This window comes from Lacerta agilis, chromosome 9 (genome assembly GCF_009819535.1).
Source record: "Lacerta agilis isolate rLacAgi1 chromosome 9, rLacAgi1.pri, whole genome shotgun sequence".
NCBI classification, from domain to species: Eukaryota; Metazoa; Chordata; class Lepidosauria; order Squamata; family Lacertidae; genus Lacerta; species Lacerta agilis.
In genome coordinates, this window is record NC_046320.1 from 73,480,742 (window position 1) to 73,481,144 (window position 403).

A 403-nucleotide genomic window follows, 5' to 3' on the forward strand; every position below is an offset into this window, starting at 1 on the left:
TGTTTGACTCAAACGGGGGTGGGGAGGAGAAGCGGAGCAGCAGGAGGAAGAGGAGGGCGGAAAAAAACCGGCCAGGAGGAACTGAGCGAAAAGCAGACGTGTCTCTAAAGCCCAAGCGAAGGCGCAGCGAGCTCTCCGGAGCAGGACGGCTGTGTTGCGCCCGGCGGCGGCTGGCTGCGGGTGTCGCTCCGTCCAACTTGAGCGGCTCTCTTGAGCGCCTCTGCCGGGGGCCGGGCTGGGCTAGGCTGGGCCGGGCTCGGGGGGGAGGAGGAGGAGGAGGAGAACGGGCGGGCGGGGGGAGGGCAACGGCGTCGGCGCTGCTGCTGCTGCTGCTGCTGCTGCTGCCACCGCTTTCGAGCGCTGCGCCTCTGCCGGGAGGAGGAGCCGCTTCGCGCCGCGCCAG